General features: G+C 39.1%; 1 protein-coding gene and 1 pseudogene across 2 annotated transcripts in view; one reads left to right on the top strand and one right to left on the bottom strand.

The window, feature by feature from the left end:
* The window catches only part of LOC101990289, a 36094-nt pseudogene extending 23523 nt beyond the window's left edge, over positions 1–12571 (top strand).
* The window catches only part of Lsamp (limbic system associated membrane protein), a 2109134-nt gene that overhangs the window by 722051 nt on the left and 1373480 nt on the right, over positions 1–13603 (bottom strand). The window lies entirely within an intron of this gene.

Raw genomic sequence — 13603 nt, 5'->3', positions numbered from 1 at the left:
GCCAGTCAGCCAGCCAGCCTGCCAGTCAGCCAGCCAGCATGCCAGTCAGCCAGCCAGCATGCAAGCCAGCCAGTCAACCAACCAACCAATTGGCCAGCCAACCAACCAAACAAACAAAAACTCCTGCCTTATCCTTCAAGTCCTAAATGCATAAAATCATGTATACATCCCTAAATGTGTGGCCAATAGTAACTTAGATTGCCTTCAAGATAACTGACATGACCTTTCTCTACAGTTCTGCACTACAATGATCCCACAATTCCTCAACAACACTTGTGTAGTCCCTTTTCTTCCAGTTGAAAATCATTTTAGAGATCGTTGGAAGACATTTGCACCACTAAAAGAAAGAAAAATCCCACACCCGCAAGAGAGCGTGTGGATTATTTGTCCTTTTCTTATGGCAGTTACCTTTAGAGCTGTGTAGAAACTGCTCACATCACATGAAGAGAACTATGGTGAAGGAAGAGTCAATACCAAACTGTTTCAAAAACGAAAATCAAAATTGATTTAAAAAAAGATATTGTATCCTGGAGGAATTCCCCTTTTCTGGATATTGTTATTTGGCCTCCTCTAATATACATTTTTTGATGAGTTGTCATGAGTTGCTTGAGTTTACTGACAAGGTAACTATAGAAGAGAGGTTGCCTATAAAAATTTAAGACTCACAATGCTTTTCTGGAAGTAGTCTCCAGGACCCTTTCTTTGAGAATAAGCTGCCCTCCCAAATCTGTGAGAGAGGGGAGAAAACAAAAAACCAGTTCAAGAATAAAAACATTGAATCTTTGAAAATAACTAGAAAGTAAATCCATTTCGAACAATGTAACTATTGTTTGTCTCATGATATAGAAGTACATACAGTGATAGAAGCTGCGTAGTTAGCCACAGAAAGCTCCCAATGTGAGGGATGGTGATTTGTTATTTATCATCCATTCTCTCTCTCTCTCTCTCTCTCTCTCTCTCTCTCTCTCTCTCTCTCATCAATCATGTCTGGCTGTTTATTATTTTACCGTGTAAATTCATTCATCCAAATCATTCTTTGGATGAATTTTACATAGAACACATGACAAAAGATAGAACAGTATTTATTTGGGCTTCAAAAGTAAAAGGAGAAAAAATTAAAGATATCCTTTGAAATTCCACATACTAGGGACTGCAATTTTACTTCATATCTGACAAAATATGAGGCTAGTAAATTCATTCAACTACATGGCCTGGAAAAGGGATGTTCTCTGTAGCAGAACTCTGGGATTAGGAGTTTGCATTCCTTCCCTATAAAATAAATAATTGTTTAAGTAGATAACATTACAGGTGCCTGCAGCACAATTGATAGTGTTTCATCCAAGATATAGTGGTTGTGCTCATTTAAATAATTTAAACAGAGTTCTAAAATTCAAATATCATTTAATGGTTTAAGTAGAACCAGAAAATATTGAGATTTCTTTTCCTTTTCTGCCATTTTGAATCCAAACTAATAAGACATGCAAAATATGCCTGTGTCAAAGTTGTTCAATTTTCTAATTAATATACTTTTATTTTGATTATTTGGAGAATATTTTAGTCTCTTCTATATAGTAAATACTCTTATAAATTTAGAAATGAGCACTGAACCATGCATTCAACTATCTGTTCTATGTTCCTGTCAAATTAACCTGCTAAATTTATTTCTTTTGAATCTTCATCTACCTTTCTCTTCTGCTCTGCCATACACCACTTAGCTAATTTGAAAACTTTAGTTTCAAAACAACCAATTTCAAACTTGGAGTTGGTGCTGTTGAACCAATGTTTTAGCCCAATTATATAAGTTTAAATCTCATAGCATACTGTTTATTTGCTACATAAACATAGACAGAGATATGGCATGCAATTCTCAAATTCCCATGGGTTCTAGAAGATGAGGATAAGAAAATACACTCATTCTGGTTAGAATTTGGCATAGCACCAAAGTAAATAATTTGCTCTTCCCATTTTAATTCATGTTTAAAATACTTCCTTGCTTAAAAGTAAAAACAATATGTCAACAATCTCAAGAAATGGACATTAAAAGGCCATTTTTCTATTGTGGTTCATCAAGGGTATAAAATGGCAAAATAAGTATGAATGTGGAAGACATTATTCAATTTAATATTGAAGTTTTCCAAGATTTGTGAGTACAAATGAGTCAGCCAAGTTCTACACAAAAGGAACATGTTCTTCCATACCCCTGCCATGAATACAATCTGCCCTTACAGGGGCCTTTAGCAAGGAGTGTCGCCAAAAGATTAACTTAAACTCAAAGATATCAAGTAGCTGTAAACATGTTTGAGCATTGAAAACTCCCCCTTGGCTATCACAGAAACTTGGAAACCTTTATAAGTACCCAATATTTATATTTTACAAGCAGATAACAAAAATTGTCTTTATGGAGTTTTAGTGAGAGAGCATGAATTTTAACAAAGCCAGAGAAGGTATGATAGGTAAAAGTTCTATTTAAGAATCCCAGTAGACTATCAATGTTAATTGAGGCTATGTAGGACAAAACAAGTGAGGAATATTGAAGACAAAACATTAATTTTCATAAAATACATAATTTTTTTAAAATGATGACAAATATAAAAATTTTGCTTTTTTATTAAAGGTTGTACTTTCTTTGAGTTTTTGATGTAAAATTATTGATGAAATTATGATGTCAAAAATTATACATTTACATTTTGGCTTTTAATAAAATATATCTTATTAGATTTTGACAGATTATCATGTATATATAATGTATACATATATGAATATATATCATATTAAAAGCTAAAATGTCAAATCTATTCTACTAATGTTTAAATTATTTAGATCTTAAAAAGACACTTTTTGTTTCTTTATTTGGATTTTAGTTCACACACCTTACTGTAACAGAGGCATGCAATCAATATTAAGTCGATGACCTCTGAAGTTTCAGTATTGTAGTTCACTATTGCAGTTGTATTGTCAATTTTAAAGGGGAAAGTTCCTTTAAAGTATCTTGAAATAAATATCAAACATTTAGCAATCTACAGAGCAGTTGCACATCCATGTTCAAGGAGCGTTAGTTCATCATGAATATTCAACAGCAATGAGAAGGGGGCATTGCCTGAATGTGGTCCTTTCTTTACAAATGTCTATGTGATAAAAAGCTTAGACCCTTACCTAATATTTACTATGCAAACTAGAAACAGAGTTTAATTTATTTTTGTTTATGAAGATATATCTTTATATATTTTATTGAAAAGATAATTTATAATTATTTTGCTGTGTTGTGTACTTAGCTTAATTTACTAAAGTTCTTTATTCTGTTATCAAGAATCTGCCTTTTTAAAAGAATATAATGTATATAATAATTAATTTGTATGTTATAAGAAAATTAAAGAGTTTTTAAATGTATGTTAATATAAAATAAAGTCTTGCCAATAGTAGTTCTCTTATTCTGTTTTAATGAGTTCTGTGAATTTAGTCTTTGGAAATTTTGCTGAATTAAACTGCTCATATGATCATCATATTATCATGCTGATTCCATTAATGAACCTGGAATATCCTGCTGTAATAATGTGTGTGTGTGTGTGTGTGTGTGTGTGTATGGAGAGAGAGAGAGAGAGAGAGAGAGAGAGAGAGAGAGAGAGAGAGAGAGAGAGATTGTCAGTGGTAGGGTTTTTCTTACACAAGCATGTGTGAAAAAAAGACAGGTTATTTAGGCTTCTAAAGACTGAAAATGAAGGGCTTCAGCACACGTGGAAACAAGCCTCACCTGCTGCAGGCTCAAACATACCTGCTAACAGTCACTTGTGCTTTTTTTTTATTACTAGGAATGCCTGTGGCTTCTGCTTTGAATCGTTTGGTTTTCTATGAGCAAACATGTTGAAAGGCTTTTCCAGTGGCAGTCATTCAGTCCTGTTCACGAGGAACAGACATTACTGAAGAGCTCTCCAGTTCTCCTACAGGGCACGTGCCTCAGAGCGCTCTAAGTTTTCATTTTTTTCTAAGTTATTATGTGAGTTTTTCTGACCAGTTCTGTATGTCTGTTCTCAGTACCCTTTATTTGTTTCCACATTTAATGACATTGTCACGTTGTTATAAATGACTTAAAAACTGATAAACCCAATAAAAAATCATTTTTTTCTAATGGAGAGTTGAAGCATCTGAGCAATATGGTTGAGGATTTAGGATAGGGAATAACATAACTAAATCAAAAGGAAACAGGCAAGTCAACAAATAAATTAGAGTAGAGGGAGTAAATCAATGGTGGGAGCATGAGCGTGCTTCAGAAGCAGCCTCAGATCTGATTTATTTTTGTGGGTGGAGCTAGAGGTGAAAGAACAAAGAATTAGAAAATGGCACTCACGTTGACTCTTGAAATATGGTAGATTTTCTCGATGCGAGAAGTAGCAGCTTAAGATGGTTAAGGTAGGAGGAAGGTATTCTTGTCCAAGGGCAAATACATCATGTCCATTTCAGCATTTAGGGCATAAGTTCAAACTGTAATTTCCCAGGATAATTGTGAAAGAGCTTCCTCCTGCAAAGCTAACATCCTCAGACTTTTAGTGTCTCTTTTTACATAGCGTCCTTGCCAAGAGCTCAGACCACAGCAGTGGCAATTTGGCACTAGTCACACCCACTCTATGTGCTATATGTGCTCTGAAGTTTATACTTGACTATAATATTTGTTTATATTTTTCTTTACTTTTGGACAGTGACTAATACTATTTTATTTAAAAACGATCCACAAAGCACTGATAACGCAGTGGATATAGCTTGAAGCTCATTCACAGGAAAGAGACCAAAGTGTGGTGTGATCATTCTAACCATGAACGCCTGAAGTTGAAAACTTCCTACTGGGCAACAGGACTAGAAAGCAAGATAAATAGCAAAAATATTTTGTGAATTCTGAGAATGATTGCTCACCAGGTTTTTGTGAGCATATTAACTCAAATTGACTTTTTAAAAATTATTACAGATTTATTTATTTTATTATATTATATGTATAAGTGTTTTTCCTGCATATACATCACTCACAGAACTGGTACTTACAGAGGTCAAGACAGCATTAGGTCCTCTGGGCGGGAATTACAGTTGTGAGCTAACATGTGGGTGCTGGGTACAAGGTCCTTGGGAAGAGCAACAAGTGCTCTTAAACACTTAAGTCACTCTCCAGCCACTCAGGCTAAATTTCTGAGCTAAATTTGTGAGATGCATTCCATATCCCTTATTAAGTTCATATTCTGAATAGCAATAGCACAAGTTGGACAGCCCACAGCTGAAGTGAGAAGACTTCTGATGGAGATTTAAACAGCTTGGCTGCCAACCATGGCTCTCCCAGCTGTCTCCATTGGATTCTTCACTGAACAGAGGAAAGCATTTTTTATGGTTTTCCAGAAAAATATCATTTAGAACTTATGACATGTTAAACTCATCTTTTCAGATGTTGTTGTTCTTTAGAGACATTAATGAACTAATAAAGTTTCACTATTGTATAGCATTTACACTGTATGTAGCATTATGAGTAATTTGAAAATGATCCACAGTATATAGTACATAGTCATAAATAAATTTGATATCAGAAGTTTGAGTTACTGGGGCCCTAGAATTACTTGTCATGGAGATCAAAGAAATTTCTATGAATGCATTACATATGTTCTTACCTATATAAATAAACTATGTACGATATTGTTGAATTAGAAGAAATTACATATGATGAATAAAAGCTGAAAATTCCATTAATTTATATTTGAAAGGGGATAGAAAGATACATGTACAGAATTTCTTGAGAAAAGTTATCAAGTGAGAAAACTGCAATACAAATTTTGTTCCAGCAAGGGTGATCTATAAAATAAACTGTTGCCACTATACAGTACTTATACAGTGTCCCAGCTCTCAGGAACACTTCCAGAAAGTAGAATTGTTGGAGCCACTCATGTGAAAATGACACCTGTGCCCTGGCTATGTGTCAAGAGTATATTCTGTGCATGTGACCTATCGCACAAGAAAGGAAATGAACCTGCAGTGCTAGGGGTGCTAGATAAAAGACTTGGCAAGAATAGAGCTGTGCCGATGAGCTGCTCTTGAGATAGGGGATGTGTGCAGTTAATGAAGGTCTCCAATACTGGACTTGAAGCTAAAATAGGAGCCCATGGGCAATTGGGAATTGTGTAGGTAGTTGCAAGTAGATAGGGCGGAAAAGAGTCACTGAAGGCATGTGAAGATGGAGTGGCATGTAGGACAGACCAAGGACAGGTTTAGAACTGAAGCGACTGAAAGCTTGACCAAGGCAGAAGATACGAGACTTCAAAACGTGACTTAAGGATACACACACACATTGGGGGGGGGAGATAATCATAGTAAGACAAATACAATTTTGCTAATTAAAATAAGTTATAGAATAAATCCCAAATGAGCAAAAGAAAGATAGTCACTAGAAAAGTGAATGGAAGAGGAAAAAACTGGAAGATAAGGAAGACAAGGTAGAAAGGGGTTATGACCTTGTGTGTGTGTGTGTGTGTGTGTGTGTGTGTGTGTGTGTGTGTGTGGTGTTTGATTAAAATAACCATTATTCTTTTAAAATGTAGTGCTAATTAATTCTACAAGCTTTTCTTTCAGCTTTTAATTACCATATTTGTGGGGGCTTAATGTTTGTTGCAGTTCTACAATCTATTGAGTACCAGAAGAAAACACGTCTTTTGTTTATTGCTGGCAGCATAGTCAGATGCATGTTATAGAGGCAGAACCAGCAAATGTTAATAAATAATTGGACTTTATGGAAAAAAATTACATTTTTAAGTACGCATACTAACTTCCATAATGGCAACAGTATGAATGTAATTTTGCACAACAATATGAACATATTTAAATCTATATATACATGTGACCTGCTTTTCATGTTTTCACCAAGATTTCTGATGCTCATTCACAGTTCCTGCTGATGTTAACTGTGGGCTAGCAAAGTCACAGGCGGGTGTGAGGACATTGTTTATACACCGTATCACGTGTAGAATACCTGCATGTTGAGAGAGAGAGAGAGACGATGAGAAACAGGGTCCACTCTGCTACAGTCATCTGTTCAGACTCCATCCGAGGGAAATGGAAAATGATAGCTTCTCAATCTACCCATTAGTGAACACAAACTCAGCCACACAGTGACATCTTTCTCCTTAAAAATAATGATGCAGGCTGTCTCCATTGCTTAAGGATGCCAGAGCTCACAATGAAAGGTGTCAAAAAGCACTATATTATCCCACTTAGCCTGTAGCTGCCTTGACAGCACCTTTCTTGCCATAAGAATGGATTACAGGCAGGGTGGTAATCAGCCAAGAATTTTTTTAAAAAAACGTGTTTTTTATAAAGAGGGTGTGAGTGTATGAACATCATAAAAATGAGTTTGTCACCATATCTACCAAGGAACAATTAGTTTCCTGTTGTCCTTAACTAACCATGAACAGCTTTGCCCTGTGTTATAAGCTAGAAAGGGGCTGTAGGGAGCTAATTGGTCCTTTCACAGAAATAATGATGGATGTTTTACAAAGCCCACGAAGCAACAACCAATTGAGCTCTGAGCATCTCTGGTGAAGGTTCTGCAGCAATGTGTAGAGGCAAAACAATATATGGGGAAGTGAGAGACAAGCAGATGGAAAATGAGAGCAAAACCCACGAGAGGAAATGGATGCTGCTCCAGGCAGGAAACAGAAGGAAGATGCAAGAGTGAAGGGCAGAATGGGAGAGACACCAAACTGGATCTGGAGTTTTGTTAAATAAATTGTACTCAGTCCATTGAGCATGATTACTCCAGAGTGTCCATCGGAAGTGCACAGTTATCTCAAATGATGCTCCCAAGGCAAGATGCGAAGAGTTTGATTCAGGGTCCCACGATGACAGGTGTTTTATTATTTCCCTAGGTTTCCCATCTGCTTGTATGACAGACACTCACTAACACCAAGATACTAGTGAGAAGAAGAATTCAAGGGAATCACTATCCAATATTGCCATCTTGCCAGTAGCATACAGAGACTGTGAGGGTGAGAAAAGCCAAGCAGGATGAGGGCCACAGGCAGAACTTGGCTCTTCCTTTTCCTTTAGATAGGGATTTGTCCTTCTGTAGGAGACAAGTTGATTCTTTTATTCGTGAAATAATTTTTGATTCTACCATGGCATCTTTCATTTGTTGGAGTGTTTATGTGTGTTCTGGGGGAGGCATGCATGATCCCATGTTTGCACACGTGTGCTTGTATGTGCAGAGGACAGAGGACAGCCATAGGGTTTATTTCGTAGGAGTCTCCTTCTTATTCTGAGACTGGGTTTCTCACTGACCTTGACCATGCCAGGGAGGAATCCTGTGATTCTCTGTCCCTGTCACACCAGTGTTGAGAGGAGAAACTTCGTGGCCTGACATATGTAGGGTGCTGAGGATTGAACTTAGGTCCCCCTGCTTTCATGACAAGCACTTGCTTAATCGATCCACCTTGTCCGCTCTGTTTTTCTTTATGTACTTGCCTCTTTACAGCATCGGCTATTTATTAACTTGCCACATGCCACATCTTGTCGTGGATGCCAAATCTATGAGATGTCTTTGGATATCATAAAGATACTAATAGGGAGGAAGGAAGGAACAATTGACCTTCATTTTTGAAAGTTGGTTCAGCGAGGTTAGGTTTAATTTTAAAGTTCATGTAAAAGGAAGTCCCAGCACTCACATTCAATTCTCAGTACAGAGACACGGCAATTAAGTTTACTTTCGTTTCTTATTGTGCCCCCTTACTTTTCTGTAATAAAAATTAAAAATCTTAGATGCAATATTAAATTAGAAAGGGGATGGAAGGAAAGTATAGGAAAATATCCTTCCTTACTGTACTACATATATACACACTATACTACATATATACACACACACATACATGTCCTTTTGTGACACTGTACACCCTATAATGAATACACACACTGGAAACTAAAGAGAGTAATAACTTGGAAAAGGAAATACTGAGAAGAAGTAAATTGATGGTGGGTTTACCGAGCAGAGAGTTTCTGAAACAGAGTGAGGGATAGATTGTCAGCTCGTCTGCAGGAAGACACCAGGTTCACAGATTCTCAGGGCTTTTCTTCAACAAGCTTCAGCTAGATCCATTTTCTGCAGTGATTTTGCTACCTTGGCGCAGAAGCTGTTCCCACTCTCCGAGGAAGTTCTCCCTGCTTGTCAATGCACCCGTGCCCAGATGGAGAACCCCCACGGGCTCTTACATCAGCTGAACACCTTCTCTCTAGATTCTCCTCTTTCACTGGGACTTTTAATCAATTTTATTTTCCCACAAGTGCCTTTGGGGGGGTCACAATTGCAGTCCCACCTTGAGACCTGTGCTTGGCTTGCATTAGTCACATCACAGAAATGCTTGTCACATGACTAATTGGAGGACTCTCTCTGACACTCCACTCTCTTATGAGCTCTGCTGTTATTTGCATCTGATGGGGCAGATAAACAGAGAGATACCAGACTCTAAGAGGGAGAACACAATCTCTCCCAAAGTCACGTAATGAAATTGGTGGTGGGGCAATCAGCCATGCACTGAAACACCACAGGCATACCTTGAAGTAATAAAACATTAAATATCTCGACTGCCAATGAAGCAACACTGTTTTCTGGGGAACTTTGACTAGAAAAGGACCTTTGTCAGATCATGTGAAAATCACCATTAGGGAAATTCTTTCTATAGTAATCCATTCAGAAATTTGATGACCAACTTCATTTTGGTGCCTTTTTCCTTTGGGCATGTTCCTGGAATCCCTGATTCCTCAGAATACCAGCCACCATATATATAGAACAGTTCCGACTGGGAGCACCACCCAGGGGGAAGCAGAGCAGCTAACACCCAGAAGTGGCCCAAGCCCCTCCATTAGCAAAAACTCAAGCCTGTGCCCAGAATTCCAAAAGGTGCAAAGCATTTCACGCTATTTATATTTTATAGGTCTTAGAGAGTTTTTTTTTCTAATCCTCTTTAAAGAAATGATTTTCCAGTGTACTCACTGACCCACGACATCACCCACTTTGTTTCTGTAAGTCAGTGGAAACTTTAAATCATGTAAGTGGACCCCAGGGAACAGCTTCCAATTTGTTCCAATGGAGAACTCTGTAGTAAATTCCATGAACTCACCTGCTAGCAGTTTCCAAAATTTGCTGCCCAGGTGTTCTTCTATGGACACTGGCCTTTCAATGCTCCATGGATGAGAGATTTGCCTGAGGAAATGCAGTCCCTTTGAGTGGCAGACGTCCTTGTGAATGTGTCCCCCTCACTGGGGTTATATTTTCTGTCTTCAACTTAATAGCCAAGACCAATTTTAAGGAAAATTGAGTTGAGAGAAATATTCTGGGACTGAAGCTTTCTGTGTCAAATACTATACCCCGGGGCCAATTTCTACAGCCGGGAGAGAATGGGCTTCGAGTGTGATGACTGGCAGGCCCAAGGGAATGAATGGGCTGCAGAGTTGCGCACACATCTTTATATACTTTGGCTGCTTTTGGAGACCCTTAAGTGGAAGCTACCTCCGCTCAAAATGAGGCACTCATGAAGACTGCAAAGAAAACACCATACTCCTTTGAAAAAAAAAAGTACATGCCCTTCTCTCTCAACTCAGGGTCCTAGCTTTTTGGCATTCACACTTAAAAGTTTTCCAACCTCTTTGAAGTGAGACACTTGCTTTCTCTGGCTGCTTGGAGCACATGGTTCAGTAGACCCCAGTGTTTGTAGGACGGGTGTTCTCTCTCTCTCTCTCTCTCTCTCTCTCTCTCTCTCTCTCTCTCTCTCTCTTTTCATTCACAGGGAAAATGCCCATGTTCCAACTCGGGGCTGTATCAGTGAAACACTGCCCTTGTAACCCCCATCTCCCCACCTTGTGACTGGAGAGAAGGATGCTCAGAACTAGAAGGCTTCTTTCATCTGCTGTGTGACATACAGTGGCACGGGGAGGCGGGGGAGTCGTTGGAAAGCTCTACTGTTTAAGTAACTCTTTCTGCGTGTTTATTAAATAGCTGGTTCAGTGGAAAATTAAAGATAATTTGAAACAGAAATGGAAACCCAATCAGCCAGCCGTGCGTTAATGGGAGAACAGTAGCTCGATGTTTCCTGCTGCTGCTGTTCTTTCAAGGTCCCAGGTAAACCACAGAAAGGAAAAGACATTTGATCCTCAGTGAAGCAAAGAGTTCTGTTTTTTTTTTTTTAATGGATAAGTCATCTCTACCTGTTACAGATGTTCATTTACTCACAGGAGAAACGCACTTTCCCTTTTAAGTTGGAAAATGTCCCTCCTTGAGAGCCCACACACTTATGAGCAAAGTGTCCATGATACTCCCAATGGGAAATGATTACTGATATACCAGATTGTCTGTAAATGATTATAGGGAAGGCTCTGTATCTAACTCTAGAGCAGTGGGCACCTAAAGACTGTGAGGTCACTAAAGCACCTCAGTAGAAAAACTGGAATGGAATCTTCAGTGGGCCCAGGAGTCTGAGTTTTGATCTTAACATGCTAGATGAACTCGGTGTGTTTGAAACACCCAACAGAGCCTGAAACAGTTTAGCTCACAGAAATAACATTCCCCTGGGAAGTTTTTAGAAGAACACACTAACTGAGAAAGTTTTCCCCTTAGGCCATATCAAGTCACCTGATACAAAACCATTTTAATTGACATATTAAGAATATTCCAGGCAGCCTGTCTTAAAACGGGAATGCATCCTCCTAAAGAGAAATATACTGGCCTGCCAAGACCACTAACAGAATGAGCACGGGAAACACCTCGCTTGGTTTATTGAGGGACAGAACTACTAGGGAACATAAAAGAGAAGCTTTAATAGAATGGGGCTTGAAATATTTGGAATGGGAGTCAGGGCCACCAGCAAGCCAGGAAACAGCAGATCCATGAGGAGACAGGAGAAGCAGGACTTCCAGACACGAGTGAAACAAATGTATTATCCAAACCTTCATAGTGCCATCCAGATTAACAGCTGGTTTCACACACATTGGCTTGTATGTCCCTGCCTTATGACAGAGAGAAGCAAGTGAAAATATTATCTGTGTATACCAAACAGAATGGACAGAATTTATAACTATGTGATTTAGGATGCCATAGTCTAACACTCTTTCTCCCCCTCCCCACCAGCCCCTCAGCAACAGTACAGAGCAAAGACGTTGTTAATGCACTGACCGGTGACATTTCCCCTGGGGAAAATAAACCGTAATAGAAATAAATCACCTCCAGTCACTTCCAAGGAAGAAAACGTGCCAAAGGAGTGATGCCTGCGAAGCTTCGGATCTAAGTGTGAAACGGTGCTGGTTAGAGAGCATGAAGCGAGATGTCCCTTCTCTCACTTTCTGAAATATTGACTCCGAATCACCCCGCTAGGAGTCAGAGTGCGTGCTCTGCATTATGCATGGCGGGGGAATAACTGACAGTGGGGGCGCTTCAGGAAGCCTAGCCCGTGCTCTGAGGGTCAACCCAGAGAGTCTCTGTGACCAGTTCCCTCATGGAGCTGTGAACACCAAGTGTGGACAACTCTCTGATCCCCACGGGAGCCACGTGCTCATCATGATTTTTTAAGTCAAACAAACAAACAAAACAAAACCAAACCAGAAACTAGTATCTCTCAAGAGACAAGTTGCAAAGGAGCCTGCTCTGGAAAGGGGGTTGAGCCCAGGTCTGCAGGGTCCGTTCCTTTTTGCCCTATGGCTTTTTGGTTAAAACCAGTGACAGGTGACTGAGAAGCCCTCCTAGTCATCTTCCTCTCCTAAGCAGATAGCTGGACTTTTTCATTAAGTTTCATTAAGGTTTCCTTTATACTTCAACTCAGGCTTCCTACTAATCAGGAGCTGTTTATGCATAACTTTTACCTTCCAATATATACAGCTAACAATTAAGTCCTTGGAAGCAGGCAGGCAGGGCTGTAGGATACAGTTTTAGGTCCCCAGCCAGAGTAAAGTTGTGCAAAAGGAGCTCCCGCCTTCAACTGAATAGATGGACTCTCTGGGTAACACCAAACCAATCCTGCCTTGGAGCCTGAGACAGTTACAGCACGGAACACAAATTATGAAGACTAAACCAGGTGCAATGAAATGTTTTCCACAGCAAGTACTGGCAGCTCTCAGTTCTAGTGGAAGGAATTTCCGTCTCCTGCTACCCACATGGCCTTGCTTACTCCTGCTGGGTATATTCCTGGCAAGCGACAGCATTGTTGCTGGGCTCTGAGTCACTATTAAACATGTTCCGCTAGTTATCTTCGAGCAGTGTGCTAATGAGAGTGGAAATGGCTGTAGATACGACTTATAGTGATTCTATCATTTAAGGAGCCATCATTATCAGTCTCCAGGCCACAGCCAGGCCAATATATGACATTTTAGCTGTGCTCTAAAAATCTTACAGCAATAATCTGGTTCTTGGAATTACTTTTGCTTTCAATTTTATATATTTGAGACTAAACCCATAATTCTATATGAGTGCTCAGATTTAAAACTATAATGGCATTAAAAGTCTAAAGATGCATTAGGATCAATTGTAGTTGGGTACAGCTTCTCAAGAGTTTGATGGCATTCTCTCTCTCTCTCTCTCTCTCTCTCTCTCTCTCTCTCTCTCTCT

Source organism: Microtus ochrogaster, chromosome 2 (genome assembly GCF_000317375.1).
Source record: "Microtus ochrogaster isolate Prairie Vole_2 chromosome 2, MicOch1.0, whole genome shotgun sequence".
NCBI lineage: Eukaryota > Metazoa > Chordata > Mammalia > Rodentia > Cricetidae > Microtus > Microtus ochrogaster.
Note: the sequence above shows the minus strand (reverse complement) of the source record. Positions and strands in the feature narration are given on the sequence as shown.